Source organism: Phragmites australis, chromosome 3 (genome assembly GCF_958298935.1).
Source record: "Phragmites australis chromosome 3, lpPhrAust1.1, whole genome shotgun sequence".
Lineage (NCBI taxonomy): Eukaryota > Viridiplantae > Streptophyta > Magnoliopsida > Poales > Poaceae > Phragmites > Phragmites australis.
Genome location: NC_084923.1, coordinates 39,617,290 through 39,632,556, shown reverse-complemented (window position 1 = coordinate 39,632,556; position 15,267 = coordinate 39,617,290). Strand labels below are relative to the sequence as shown.

The 15,267-nt window shown below is 42.8% G+C and overlaps 1 pseudogene; it reads left to right on the top strand.

Annotated features, from left to right (window-relative positions):
* The first annotated feature begins 1,031 nt into the window (after window positions 1–1,031).
* LOC133913035 (BEL1-like homeodomain protein 6) lies at window positions 1,032–14,759 on the top strand (annotated as a pseudogene).
* Window positions 14,760–15,267: the final 508 nt, after the last annotated feature.

The window sequence follows — 15,267 nt, the reverse complement described above, 5'->3', positions numbered from 1 at the left end:
TAAGAATGCCCCATATCACTACACGTTATCGTGAAGAAAGAAGCAACTGGAGGTTGTAGTGGACACACCGCCAGGTCCCTCCAACCAGCTGAGCGGCCAAGTTGAGTTGAGTTGGTTTAAACCCCTCAAACCCTCACCCCACCCAATAATCCTCTCCTCATCCTCAACAATAATAATCACCTACCACCACCAGCTACAATGATAAAGATGGAGAGGAGAAAGTAGTTTCTCTATCAGGCTCTCAAATTATTTAATATTGAATGTTTTTTTAAATCTTAATACTATGTATAAATTGTAGTATCTAAATACACGTCATACACATCTTAAAAAGCACGTTAAATTTACAACATATACTTACATACATCTACTAAAGAGATTTATAAAGCCTTAAATTCCGCTAGCAATGGACGTATCGCACTTCTATTATGATCAACCGACGTTTGAATGTTTTTGTTTGTTGCTGTTAGTGAGCGGTGTAGTTTTTTTATTCTGGGGGCAGAAAGAGGAAGGGAGAAGGGGTGGTAGTGTGACAGGACCGGCTCTCTCTTTTTTTTTTCTCTCTCTTTTCCTTTTTTATTGTTATCCTGGGATCTGATTTTGTCCCCATACTGGGAGGGAGCGAGGGGTTCGTTTTCTTTCTCCTCTCTTCTCTCCTCTCGGCTCCTCGCCTCACCTTCCTTCCTCCCAAGAGGTTCGGTCTGGTGACAACAATCCCTGCCTTCTTGCCCTCCCCTCCCCCCCCCCCCCCATGAGGAGCACACCCTCAGGTCTCCCTCCTTTTTCCTATTACTTTATCTCCTCTGCATCATTGGCTCCTGCCTGTTGGTTGCAGCAGCAGCAGCAGCAGAAATTATATTGGTGCATGTTCCCTGGATATATGATTTGGTTTGCCCTGGTGGATTAGTTCTTGCTCTTCTCTGCTTCTGGAATTGTGTTATCTGGTTTTGGTGGGTGCAACCAATTCTTTAGTTTCCCATGGTGCTGTTATGACCCCAATCATTGGTTGGTCTCTCTGAATTATGTATGGTGGTTGTGCTAGAGCACAGGGTTTTCTTGGTTCTCGAGGGCTGTGGTTCTCTCTGAATTGTGAGGTTTCTTGGTGTCCCTAGGTTCTTTAGGTATCTTGGGGATCTGTAGCTGTGGGAGCTTCATCTGGTAAATTTAGCGGGTTGGAATTCTTGTGATTGTGTTGGATTTGGCTTTCTTGAGGAAGTGAAGGTATGGGGTTTCTGGCAGCTGGATTAATATCACTTAATTCTGGGTTTCTTGGTGGTTCTTGGTACCTGGATTAATATCGCTTGATATTGCACAGTTCTGAATTTCTAGTTGATTCGTCAGCTACCGGTAGAGGTGACTTTTTGGGGATGACAGAATTGAGCTTGGTTGCAGTGGAGCCCTTTTGGATTTGTTGCTGATTCTTGAATTTCATCTCTCTTTTTTCCCCTCTTGGATGCCTGCATGAAAGACATGCTCTTAAAGCACTGCTTCGTTTTTTCAATCATTTTTTCTTATATCATCTCCGGAGGTGGTTCTTGAGTTCGATTACCCTCTTATATTATTTGTGCAATAGAATTCTTAGCTCTTCTCATCGGAATTGAAGTGCGCCTCTTATTTTTATTGTGTGACAACTAAGTTTTGCCTAGGACACTTCTCCTGGTTCCACCTCTTTCATATCATTAAAAATAGTGAAATTACAGCTGCAAATGAGCAGTGAAGCATCCTTGTCCTTGTCTCTTCTAGGTAATTCGAGCTAGATATCTCATGCTATTTCATATCTTCTTTCAGAGTGATTCTGAAGCAGTATGCATTCTTTCGGGGTGCTGAGCTGGTGAAGGAGCTCGGATGAGGCTTGCGCACGCTTCAGCCATCAATTAATTGCTTGAAAAAGGTATTGATTATTTACAAGCATATCCTTTTCATAGTTTTTCCCCCGGAAGTCAAGATTATTTACACTGTTGTAATTGCATGCGTGATATGGAATCGATTATCTGGTTGGGTGCCTTGAATGGCTGTATTGTTTTGGTGAAACAGAAGGAATTTACAATCACATTCTCAACATCTTGGTAAGGAAGGAGCAAAAAGCCAAGAACTTAGCTAATGTCATAGATGAAGGACCACCTGTACCTTTTGGTTGCAAACCAGCTTCTTACCTAGCCACGTTATATTCTCCTATTTATTGAGCATATTGTCTGTTTCTTTTCCAAAATTGTAAAAGAAAAGAACAAAGCAATTGTAACTGCTGCCAAAACTGACGGTCTGTGGTCCTGGCCTCCTGGGCCTCACACTCGTGATTTGCCTTTGTGTGCATCTTTTATCCCTGTAGAAGTAACAGAGCCAGTTTTTTTTTTCCTTTCCTAAAAATAAACATCTGGTAACTATGCTATGATTTAGTTTGCATGAATTTTGTTCCTCCATGTGGTATACTATTATCTCAGTGCAGAATGGTTCCTGACTTTGTTCTAAGTGTTCGGTTTTTTTAACTGTTTCCATTTCCCCCATTGCAGGAAAGTCAGCAAGAAATTTGGTCTGGAGAACTCTGTAGTTGCTCCTCTCTGCATATTTATGCCTGGCAGTGAATAGTCAAAGCTGGGATATGGCTACGTATTACTCGAGCCCTGGCAGTGAAAGAGATTCACAAACCATGTACTCAACAGAGTCAGGCAATGCATCATATCCTGTGGCATCATCCCTAGGAAACTTACTTTATCCCAGCAATGCATCTTCTGGACCATATACGGAGTTCAGCGGCATTATCCAGCCTCAGCAGAATTTCATGGAGCTGTCTGGTCATCCTTCAGCAATCTCACACGATTCATCATCAAAGGAAGCTACCATGGTCAATTCGCTTACAGAGCAACTCTTTTTTGGTCCTCTGAAAGATATGAGAAATGAGATGTTAATGCATTTGATGGACGGAGGACACAGCGGTGGCAGTGATCTCGTCCACAATGATTCCCACAGCACTGCGCAACTCGAGTTTGGCATGTTGAACAACCATAATTCAACGAGTGTTGCATCAGCACCTGGCCAAGGGTTGTCTCTGAGCCTCAACACGCAAATCTTGGGACCATCCTATCCTTACTGGTCTGCAAAGCCAGACTTACTGACGCCACATTCTTACCAGGGTGATGACAACAGAATGAAGAATATGCAGTCTGAGGCCTCACGGGCAATCCGGAATTCTAGGTATCTGAAGGCAGCTCGAGAGTTGCTTGATGAGATTGTCAGTGTTTGGAAGAGTGTAAAGCAGAAAGCAGAGAGAGGCCATGCTGAAGCAGGAAAAGCAGATGGGGGAACGAAAAGTGAGGGAGTACCTTCCCATTCTGAAGAGTCTGGTGCCAATGCGGCAGCTGAGCTTTCAACTGCTGAGAAGCAAGAGCTCCGGAATAACATGGCAAAACTAATGGCGATGTTGGATGAGGTGCGTGAGTCTATTGCACTTATACATTATCGTTAAAATCAAACTTAAGTCCCATAATGATATGGCTTTACTTGACTAAATGCTGTTGAGTGTAGAGGTAATCCACATGACGATTAAGAGACATGTTCACAAAGATTAGTTTTGCTTACAATATCCTAAATATGAGCAAATTAGAAAACTTATCTTTTTGATATTCCAACATAAAGTTTGATAAACGCGTAAAATAGTTGGTTCCTGATCCAGAGGTCATTCGCAATGGTTCAGCTTCTAACAAGAGCTTCTCAAGTTGGGTTCATGGAAACGCTGGGAGAGATGGGTCGAAGAAAGTTATTCTAGGTGGGTCTAGCCTTCTTAATAAAGCCAAGCTGCCTATAGTCATACCCATCTAACTAGGCTTGAATGTATAGATGGTCAAGTTTTGAGCTCCAGGTCCTCCAAACTAGCACTGGGCATATTTCGGAATAGGAGCTGCTGTATACATCAAATTATTGTTCAGGATCAACTAGATCACCACCAAACGCAGAAGAAAGTCACCTTTGCCCTATCAAAATGCCAGATGGGTGCAAGAGCTTAAAAATATTTCTTTTTTTAGAAAATGGATAAACATCCGGCTTTTTCATCCTTAGATGCATACAGCCTACATTTGATTATTACAATTTTCGGCATAAGTAGCCAACATCATACAGTGAGGAAACGAAATAAAATTATAAAGTCACGAAGCTTGCAATTTATAACTACATGACGATCCGTGCTTGGCGAAGAGCTCTATTGCCTCCACCTCCAGGATATGACAAACCGATATAAACTCTTTCCTCTGATCCTCCCCGTGAAATAGCCTCTAGAACTTTAGCTAGTAAGTTCCTCTGAAAAACGTCTGCAAGAATGACATAATTGTTTTTCTATGAAACACTATATCATTACGACAGAGCCAAATTGCTCAAAACATAGCTGATATCCCAACTAAGATTCTTATCTTTTTCTTAGCTCCTATCTCACGTAACCAAGTATTGATCATATGTGACATGTTCCTCGGTTTCTTAATCCCTAGGGCTATTCTGATTATATACCACATAGTCTTAGATAAAGAACATTAAGAAAAGAGGTGATGGATAGATTCATTATAATTACAAAAAGCGCACTTAAGGCTATCTTTGGTCAAAATCACATACGACCTATGTACTATAAAAAAATTGTTTGTACATCGACTGGATAGTAAATTGTCCTTTCCCATTCAGATCCCAATTGTAAATGTCTCTATCATTAGAGAGTTGGATATAAACAAGTTGCAATGTCAACTGTTGCCATTCAATCAGTTTGTTCCCAGTGATCCATCGACGGAAGGATAAATTAAGAGGTATGCTTCTCATTACTTCTGCTAATGTGGCATGTTTATGTCTCACTACCTAGTACAACAAGGGATAAAGTTGGCTTAGCGGGCATTTACCCAGCCAAATATCATTCCAGAAGCGAGTTTGCTTCCCATTCTGTACTTGAAAAATCCCTATTTGAGGAATTCATCTTTAATTTTCATAAGACCAGTCTAGAATGTGAATCTCCTGGTTGTCCTTGGACTTGTGTGAGCGCTTTGGAGACAAGATACTTATTCTTGAGTAGTTGTTGCCAAACCTCATCCTCATTAAGTGGCTTAAAAAGCCATTTGCTTAGGAGACAGATACTCTTGATCGAAAGTTTGGTAATTCCTAAGCCCCTTGGTCCTTGGGTTGGCAAAGAATATCCTAACGTGCTAGTCTATATTTTTTCTTGTCATTGTCTCCTTGCCAGTTGGATCGTAGATAATCTAGCCTTTTAAGGACCCCCTGTGGGATCTCAAAGAAAGCCATCATGAAAATTAGAAGACTACAGAGTACTGAATTAAGAAGCAGTAATCGACCTCCAACTGACATCATCTTTCCTTTCCAACTGCTCAACTTCCATTCGAATCTATTTAAAGCCCCCTTCCAATCACTGTTTCTTAATTTTCGGTGATGCATTGGAACCCAAAGTATTTAAAAGGGTATGTATTAGTATTACACATAAATAAATGTGTATATTGGTCTTCGCAATCCCTTGCCCCACCATAGCAGAACATTTTACTTTTGTGGAATTTTATTTCAACCCCGAGAGCTGCTCAAACATATATAGGATGAGTTTCATATTCTTCGTCTGTTCCAAATTATGGTCCATGAAAATGATGGTGTCAACCGCATATTGCAGCATAGACAGACTATCATCCACTAAATGTGGGACTAAACCTGTTATTTGTCCATCCCCTTTGGCTCTTGATATTAATATTGCAAGCATATCTGCTATAATATTAAAAATGATGGGTGATAGGGGGTCATCCTGCTTTAAACCTTTGTGCGTTTGAAAATAGGGGCCAACCTCATCATTGACCTTAATTCCTACGTGTCCTCCCGACACAAAATTTTGGATGCACTACACCATTGTGTGTAGAATCCTTTCATTTGCAGAGTTTGTTGAAGAAAGGGTCATTTCACTTTATCATAGGCCTTCTCAAATCAAGTTTCAATATCACGTTATCCTGTTTCTTCCTATGTAATTCATGGATGGTTTCATGCAAGATTATTACACCCTCCATAATGTTTCGTCTTGGTATGAAGACGGCTTGTGTAGGTTTTATTATCTTTTGCACAATAGTACCAATCCTGTTAGTGTCCACTTTGTTGAATATCTTAAAGCTGACATTTAACAAACATCTAGGACGGTACTGTTGAATCTTCAAAGCCTCTTGAATTTTTGGCACAAGTGTTATGGCCCCAAAATTAAGGCTATATATGGCCAGTTGTCCCTGGTGGAAATAAGAGAACAAAGCCATAAGGTCACCTTTGATCAATTCCCGAAAAACATGATAAAATTTAGCAAGAAAGCCGTCTGGCCTAGAGCTTTATTGTGCTTCATCTGAAAAATCACATCACCTCATCTTCATTAAAGGGTGCTGTAAGGATTTCATTTTCTTCATCACTTGGGGTATATCATTTATACATGACTCGTGCATTGCAAAATTATTATGCTCCCGCTTGCCAAATAACCCATTGTAATATTTCGTGATATACTTTTTGAGATCAGCTTCCCTAATATAGTTGCCGTTCTCATTTTCTAATATGTATATTCGCTACTTTCGGTGTTTACTGTTAGCTACTAGTTGGAAGTATTTAGTATTATTATCACTCTCTAGTAGCTCTTTCACCTTGGAACGCTGGTACTATTTTAGCTCTTCTTCTCACAGTAAATGTGCAAGCCTCTCATTGAAGTAATGCTTAAAGGCCATCTCATTAGGTGTTAGTGGATTTATTTTCGCCTTTTTGTCGAGCTCATCTATTTTATTAGCCAACTATTTCTTTTCTTTCTTTAAAATTCCAGCGATATGCTTAGCCCAACCCTTCAAATATTGTCTAAGGGATCTGATTTTGTTTTGCCATTTTTCGATGGCATTGGTTCCCTGATGTTCACTTTGCCAAATATTAGCAACTATGTCAAAGAAACCATCTCGAATTAACCATCCCAGTTCAAATTTGAAAGGAGGTTGTTTTCTGTAATGGAAGAGTGCACCTGTATTGAGGAATAATGGAGTATGGTATGATCTTGCCCTATCTAGCGCCTCAACTAAGACCTTTAGATATTTGGCCTCCCATTCTGTACTCATAAGTATCCTATCTAGTTTTTCAAAAGTCGGAGGATCAAGATCATGTGCCCATGTATATTGGCGTCAGTCATTTCAATCTCCTGTAGATCCACTGTTTCAATCACAACATTAAATAAATGAGACCAACGTGGATCAAAATTATCATTATTCTTGTCCTTCGGTTTCTGCATAATGTTAAAATCTCCACCGACTAGTATTGGGTGGGTTTCAACACTACAAACGTGAGCCATTTCTGTTAGAAAAACAGACTTAAAATCATTTTGAGCCGGACCATAGACCGCCAATAGAACCCATATGAAACCATCTTCTTTATTCTTTAGAAGGAACTTTTTGTAAAAGTCACATTCCACAATCGAGCCAATGTCAAATATTATCGCATTAACTCCAACTAAAATACCATCAGATATACCTCTTGGAGCATAAAATGCCACAGGTACTCAAGCCCACCACAAAGGTGTCTGAGAGTTGAAGCATGAAAATCACTTCTACCTGTCTCCATAATGGCAAGAAAATCTAGTTGTTGTTCTTTTACTGTATCCAAAAGGAAGTTATATTTAGCCAAGTCTCCCAGACCTCTGTTATTCCAGAAGATACCTTTCATTAAAGAAAAATTTTTGATGGGGTTTTTGGTATTTTTGGGCGGTTTATCTTGCCCTTGTTTTTTGCAGAATTGGATTTTTTCTTCCTTGGCACCACGTTTAGATCATAGCATATTTGATCTGAACCCTCGTCATTGAGGATCTCAGTTAAATCACGGCATACGTGACTAAGGTGTGCATCAAGTCCATCCATCTCATCCTCGTCCTCAATCATATTGTCATGAGGAAGATTCTGAGCACTTTGTTTATTTCCACTAGTATTAGATTTTTTAGCATCAACAGTAAGGTGATCTACTTCAATATTCCTAATAGAAATAACAAAGTTTAAAATCTCACTATTATTCCTACCCATAGAAACACCTATGTTTGTCATGTTGGAGCTAATAATGTCCAAAGACGTAGAAACAAAGGAGTTATTAGGCGTACCTTCATCCAAGTTCCTTTTAGCAGCCAAGTTCATCGCCTTTTCCATTATATTTCCATCTCCATGAGACTCTGACCTCCCGCTTATCTGCCTTTCCATTGTGCCACCCCCAAGGACTGAGGTGATATTAGTCCCTTCAGAAGTGACACTAATCTGTCCTCCTCTCTTCCCCTTCAACATCTGTATCAAGAGATTGAAGAGCTTCCACCATTGCAATATTTGACATGTTGGCCCGGATCCCATTTTCTTTGGACAGAGCTTGCAGAACATGTCGAGGGAGCCCATGGAAAACCCGTGAAACCTCATTGGCCAACTTGATCGGAGTTGAGTAATCAGCCTTCTTATTACTCTCATCCTGCTCTCTCACGTCCACACTAATGTGTATAACTTCCTGCAGCAACGTCAGAGCCACTTGGATTGTAGGTTCATCAAAATTCGACGAGGTCTTTGATGCTGCAAGGAGAAGTTTCTTTGCCGCTACCAGCGCACCATCCGCCTGAGAAGCAGCCAAGTCAGGGACTGTCTGAGCCGCATTGCTCAAATTGACACCCCCGCCTAGGCTCATCTCCTCCACGACCAGGTTCACATGCGGATAATGGTTGTGGAGGACCTCAGGCTCCTGAGCTTTGTTGACCACAGGCATTGTGATATCGAGTGCCGGCCGAAACGACGCATACTTCTGCAGCTCCACCAACACATCGATAGGCCAGCATGCCTCCGGCCAAGATTCATAGGCCATAACATCCTTCAGAGACAACAGAGGGCAGTGGGCAGCAGACAGTCCCGCGCCAAGGCTCCCACCGCAGTCACCCATGGAAAGGACCGGCCAAACGGTGCCCTGTAAATTCTTAGATCAATCTCGAACAGCTGCCAGAACATCCATAGGCTAGAGCACCACAGGACCCAGGTCGTCCACCAATGAATGCTTCGACCCAGACCGGTGAATGGCCGGTAGTCCATCTCCTAGTCGCGCACTAGCAACAACCAATGAGATGCCCAAAGAAGGTGACAGAACATGGCACCGTTTGGACTGAAAATCAGAGAATTGCTCCGCAGAGTGCCAAGGCATCATTGGATTGAAAATCAGCAACAAACTCTTTAACCAGGAAGGTGTCAGCCTTTATGCTTTCCAAGCCCTCATCACCAAGTTGAAAAGTATCCTCCCCCTCCATAGATTCCTGCATGGCATCATTAGTTGCAGCAGAAACATTTGAGGTGCTCCCTTGATCACCATCGCTTTTTGATAGCTTATTGTCACGATCTGCCGCATCTTTTCCCTCTCCATCTCTTATAGTGTCGGTCTCATTGTCATGATCGAAACCATCACCCTCATCAGTGACATTGTCAATGCCCAACTTGTTAAGAGGTAGCACCTCCTCTACCTTAAAGAATATTTCGTATATCCCATCATCTACAACGATGTCGGTAGCTTCTGGGATTTGGTTAGCATCAGTCACTGCCACACACATCCGAACGACCCAGTCTTTCTTAGGTATCCCATGTCCACTTTTTGAGTGGCACCAAGAATAGTGCCCACAACCCACAACGGCAAGAAAGACCTTATTTCATAAGGGACACCATGCACATTGACCCAGACATACTGCAGATACTGATGTAGCTCAATCTTCTAGTTCCATTCTTCAAAAAAACATCACCCCTTCCTCATTGCAGGTCTTGATCTTCTTAATTGCTACCATACGCTGTAACTCAACTTGACACGGGAAAGGAACGATATATGCATCCTTCCTGTGTTCTTGAACTGTCCACGGCTACTTCACCAGAATAAGACGGGTCATCTCTACCTTAAGAAGCTCACCTGACACCTTGCCTTGCTTGATTCAGATGAGTGTCGTCGCCTCATCTTTCTTTTGTGGTTTAGCGGAGCTCTTATATGGGATTTAGATGAAACCCATGCCGTCATTAGCAAAACCACAAAAGGTCACTGCTGGCTTTTGAGCACGGAGCAGCAAGCATTGAGGAGTAAAGTGCTCCTCCTCACAAATAGTGCAGCACAGGACTAACTTCTTCTTGCCCTTGTCTCCTCCCGATCCTTCACCCTTCTCCATGAGCCTTTTTTTTTTCCCTGATTCACAGTGACTAGTGCATGAGATTGATCCTCTGCATTGGCAGGCTGCTGATTTGCCGGTGCTGAGTTATTGCTATCAGCATCCCCACCATGATCTCTACCGTCGTTCCTGTTCTCCGCCCGACCTGCACCATTGACGTCCACATGCACGGGGGAAGGAAAACTAGGGAGGCCGCGATCTGCCTCCACTGCCACGGACTCCACCTCTTCCATCGAAGCCGCCAGCAGAGCCACCATCACCGCCTAAACCTCCACTGGCCACAACACCAAGAGCACCGCCATCAGCACCACCCTGTGGCCGAATGCCACATGACATCGATAAGAGGAACAGTTAGTTTACTTTTTTTCTCAAACATGCAGGAGAGCTGCCTATCTTTGTATTAAAAGAGAAGAGGAACGGTCTGGTTACAAACCCTCCTAACGGAGGGAACTTACACCCCACTCACACTAATCAAGAAGTCACATACGCATCACTGAAAGATATGAACACGACCACTAAGAAGATCTATCCTAACTCGGCCAAAGGGCACTAAGACCCTTGGCCCTAGCTAAGCACCATAGGCGAGCTTCGCTTGAGACCTCACGTAGCACCTCTTAGACCCTTGGGAAGCCCCATTACACATGCAATGCGATGCTTCCAAATCCACCATGCCCCCAAGATAACCAGGGAGTTGAAACCTTTGCGATATTATTTGATCACCCTCCGCAACGCCTTTCTCCACCATGCTACAAAGATAGTGTCGGCCTGCCCTGGAGTAAGCTATTGGAGGACAATCCGGTTGAAAAGTTGGAACCAAACCTCCCTTGCAAATATGCAGTTTGTTAGAATGTGTTGAACTGATTCATCATCTTGATCATGCAAGGGACAACTCTCTGGATGAGGCAAACCACGACAAGCAAGACGGTCTACAGTCCAACAGCGGTTCTTGATTTCAAGCCATAGAAAAAATTTGCAGCACAATGGAGCCCATGATCGTCATAATCGCTTCCAAGGTTCAAAACCTACTGCTCCTGAGAAGTAAGCCTTGTATGCTGATTTGGAAGAGAATTGGCCAATAGCCGAATGAACCCAAAGATGTTGATCATGTTCCTTAGGCCGCAGCTCAAACTCCTCAAGAGTGTCCCATAATTGCAGGTACTCAACTATTACCTTAACAATTAGAGCTCCCTAAATGTCACACACCCAATTGCGCTCGTGTAGAGCTTGAGCTACCGTCCATTGTCGGAGTGCTTTTCTTGGCACCGTGGCCACCAGTGATGGCGCTAGCTCAGTTAATGACCGACCATGGAGCCACCTATCTGTCCAAAAGAAAGTGTTAACTCCATTGCCAACTTGTGTAGTGACTGAGAAGGCAAACATTGTTGCATTATTTTTATGGGATGGTATTTGGACTCCTGCCTAGGAACGATCAGGATGTGTTTTTTGCAGCCAAAGCCAACTCATCCTTAGTGCCCAACCCATTAATTCCAGATTATGTATTCCAAGTCCTCCAAGCTCAAGTGTCTTGCAAACTTTCTCCTAAGCTACTAGGCAGTTACCTCCGTTCACTTGTTCACAACCTTTCCATAGAAATGTCCAGCGCCTCTTGTCAATCTCATGGATGGCCCATTTGGGTAGATCCATAGCGATCAACTGGTAGATGGGTATTGCCGTGAGAACTATTTTTACTAAGATCATCCGACTTGCTTTATTCATCAGTGCGGCCTTTCAACCCGGTATCTTTCTGCCACCTTATCAATCAGCGGTAATAGCTCAGCTTTGGCCAGCTTCTTGTCTGAGATTGGAAGGCCTAAATAGGCGCAAGGGAAGCTTGCCACATCACATGTGATAGATGTTTGTACCACTTCAAGCTTTGTCTTGCTGCATCGGATGGGAACAACCGAGCATTTCTGCAGGTTAGTCCTCAAACCCGCGGCATCACCAAAGCGGGAAAGGATCTCGTTGATGAGATCAATCTCTGTAGGAGCAGGTCTTAGAAAGAGGACGACATCATCCACATATAAAGACACACGGTGTGCCGGTGCCCTTGTAGCCAAAGGTCGAAGTAGACCGAGTTCACAGGCCTTGCCAATTAATGTGTTCAAGATATCCATCACAATGATGAAAAGCATGGGAGACAATGGGTCTCCTTGGCGCAACCCCCGACGATGCTTAATCACCTCCCCTAGCTCTCCATTTAGGAGAACCTTAGTGGTTGCCGTTGAAAGTAGTTTGCAAAGAATGTTGCACTAGGAATGCCCAAAATCCAAATGTGCCAGAACCTCCAATAGGAATGGCCATGATATGGAATCAAATACCTTGGAAATATCAAGCTTGTGGAGGAGTCGAGGTTCTTTCTAGTGATGTAGAAGCTTCACGGTTTGCTGCACCAAGACGTATTTATCATGTATGCATCGACCATGTATGAATCGCTTGGGCCCAAGACTAACCACCTTGATATCTCCCAACAGCTAGTTTACTGGACAAGCTAGGTGCATTTTTATTGTTTCTTTGATGCAGTATATCTCAATTATTTTAAGATCGATCTAATATTTTTCAGGTGGACCGAAAGTACAAGCACTATTATCATCAAATGCAACTTGTAGTCTCATCTTTTGATATGGTTGTTGGGTCTGTAGCTGCCAAGCCTTATACTGCAGTTGCCCTTCAGACAATCTCACGGCATTTCCGATGTCTGAAGGATGCTATCAGTGATCAAATCGGTGTTATCCGGAAGAAACTTGGAGAGGAGGACAATACGTCTGGCAAGGAGGGCAAATTAACTCGCCTTCGTTATATCGATCAGCAATTAAGGCAACAGCGAGATTTCCAACAGTATGGTATGTTACAGCAGAATGCCTGGAGGCCACAGAGGGGGCTGCCTGAAAATTCAGTCTCGATTCTCCGTGCTTGGCTTTTTGAACACTTCCTTCACCCGTAAGTTGTTTAATTTATATAAATGTTTCAACTCACCCCTTTTTGCTTTGTTCCCATGACACTCTGCCACTCTTTTAGGTATCCAAAAGATTCTGAAAAGCTAATGTTAGCGAGACAAACAGGGTTAACAAGAAGTCAGGTATTTTTGTTCACTTAAGATATATTTTTTATTTACCACATTGATATTTTCTTCAAGTCATTGCCAATTTGCCACGACTTAATATTATGAAATGCTATACGCATGAGTTGGAACGACAAATGCAAGTTTGTGAATAACTGTGTATGATTGCGCAGTAAAAAAATCTATCATGGTGCAGTGCTGCTGCTTATCTGCCTATGTAATTTAAGCCTTAAAATTTTCAACCAGCCTTTTGTCCAGAATCTGCAAATAGGGCATCTTAATTTCTGTTCCACCAATAAACAACTTTTTAGTAGACTTTGCAATTGCTTTATTCTGTTGAATCGTTGGCTTTGAACGAGTACAAACAATCTGATGGCCTCCTGTTTTTTTGTAGTAGTTTGTGCTCTGAATCGAATCGTGGAAAATATCATTTACTGAAACACATCAATGTTCTTTCTTTTTTTATATAGATCTCAAATTGGTTCATTAATGCTCGTGTCCGTCTCTGGAAGCCAATGATCGAAGGCATGTACAAAGAAGAGATTGGTGAGGCAGAGTTGGACTCAAACTGCTCCTCGGACAATGCGTCACGAAGCAAGGGTAAGGTGCCATCTTCTGATGGAAAGGAAGATCTGAAAAGCTCTATCAGTCAGGCTTGCCAAACTAGCCAGCTGGGTGAATCAAGGGCCAACATTGGGATGATGAGTCTCAGTGGAGCACAACCCAGCTTTCACAATGTGGCAAACCCAGGCGACAGCTTTCATGAACCTTATGCTGAAGGACCAAAGACTGGGGGAAACGGATGGCGGCCTCCTCCATGATGCCGTTGCCCATCACTCGGATGACAGCGCGCGGTTCATGGCTTACCACTTGGCGGAGCTTGGGAGGTACGGAAACAACAATGTGCCGTTGACGCTTGGTTTACAGCACACTGAGAACAGCCTTTCGGTCCCAAACACTCAACCGGGCTTCGCCGGGGTTGGAGACGAAGGCATTTACAATGGCACAGCTCCTCTCAATGTTACCTCTGCGTCTTCAGACTATGAGTCGACAAACCAAATAGATCAACGGCAGCGATTCGAACCGTCGCCTCTATTTTTTTTTTTCTCAAAGGAGGTCCACATTCCTAAGCCACAAATAGCCGAGGGGTGCCTCCGGAGGTGGGAGCCCGGGATCGAACCCGGGTCTCCCACCTGGGGACAGCCTCCAGGAACCGTCGCCTCTAATGCATGATTTTGTGGCCTGAATGCTCACACACCAAAACCATGGGAAAAGATTGGAGGGAAGTACATTTGTAATTTGTAGTGCCAGAATAACATGCCCTGTAAAGCATGGAAATTGTAGCTGTAGTTGCAATTGGGTACAGAAGTGGAGGTATAACATGAAATATAATGTAAATTTAGGTGGTGGGGGATATAGGGGTAAAGAATCCTGTAAAGATGAAATACATAATACGTGTAGAATATTATGATTCAAGAACCATTCTGTTAAAAAAATAGCCTGTAATGATTACCTATGTTCCAGTCATATACCGTGCAGGCTGTTTAACCCAAAAAAGAAGAAAAAGATGGGAAATGGATTGCAAGAGAATCTTCAGCTTTTTATAAGTGGATGCTTCGAGCTTTATGTTACTGGGGTCGGGTAGAGTTGAGGACCAGTTGTTGTGTTCCTTTTTATATTTGCAACAGGAGTTGAAGCATGCAAGTCATTTTCAAATTTGGATCTTTTTGTGAAACCTTTTATCTTGCTCAAAATATGAAACACGTGTGTGTGCAAGGATAAGGTATTGATGGTGCCCCAGAGACTGGCTTGAATTTGTACGGATACATGCGGCCTGTTGCTGCCAGGTGGGCCCGGGAATGATGCTCCAGTGGGTCAAGCCGTCAAGGAACTCGATGAGCTGTGCATGATGGATTGCCATGGAATCGATTCTTATCTGGTGCAATTAGGACCAATATGATTTGTCAGGTCGTTTATTTTTCGACTGAAATTCTGTCTTGTACTCTCTCAGTTTCAGTTCAAACTAAAAAGGCAG